Source organism: Morone saxatilis, unplaced genomic scaffold (assembly GCF_004916995.1).
Source record: "Morone saxatilis isolate NCDOM2014 unplaced genomic scaffold, NCSU_SB_2.0 Contig17, whole genome shotgun sequence".
Taxonomy (NCBI): domain Eukaryota; kingdom Metazoa; phylum Chordata; class Actinopteri; family Moronidae; genus Morone; species Morone saxatilis.
Window position 1 is genome coordinate 15130713 of NW_023339729.1, and position 373 is coordinate 15131085.

Here is a 373-nt window from a genome sequence, read left to right on the forward strand (position 1 = left end):
GTGTGTGTGTGTGTGTGAGGCAATTTTGCTTGTCTCTCCTGGAATACATAATGGTTGAAATGTGATTGAAACGCTCTAATAAGATTGCATAATTCTTGCTGTGTCAGTGAGTCCACCATTTCACAACTGAGGACGGAAACTTTCTGAATGTTCAAGCAAAGAGCACCTAGACTGACATTTAGAAGGTTGCAATCTGCAGTGAAAATGTCACTGATTGAAGTAACGTGACTTATGATTTACTGGAGTGATGACATTAGAACCATTGGCAGTGCAACCTGACAAACCTCAAGAACATTTCTCCATACCAAAGTATGAGAGCATATAACCACACCCATCAGCTGATGACTGTGCAACATGGGGTGACGGGTTGCAG

At 42.1% G+C, this 373-nt stretch overlaps 1 protein-coding gene across 1 annotated transcript in view; it reads left to right on the top strand.

Annotated features, from left to right (window-relative positions):
* The window catches only part of ank2a (ankyrin 2a, neuronal), a 63065-nt gene that overhangs the window by 20241 nt on the left and 42451 nt on the right, over window positions 1–373 (top strand). The window lies entirely within an intron of this gene.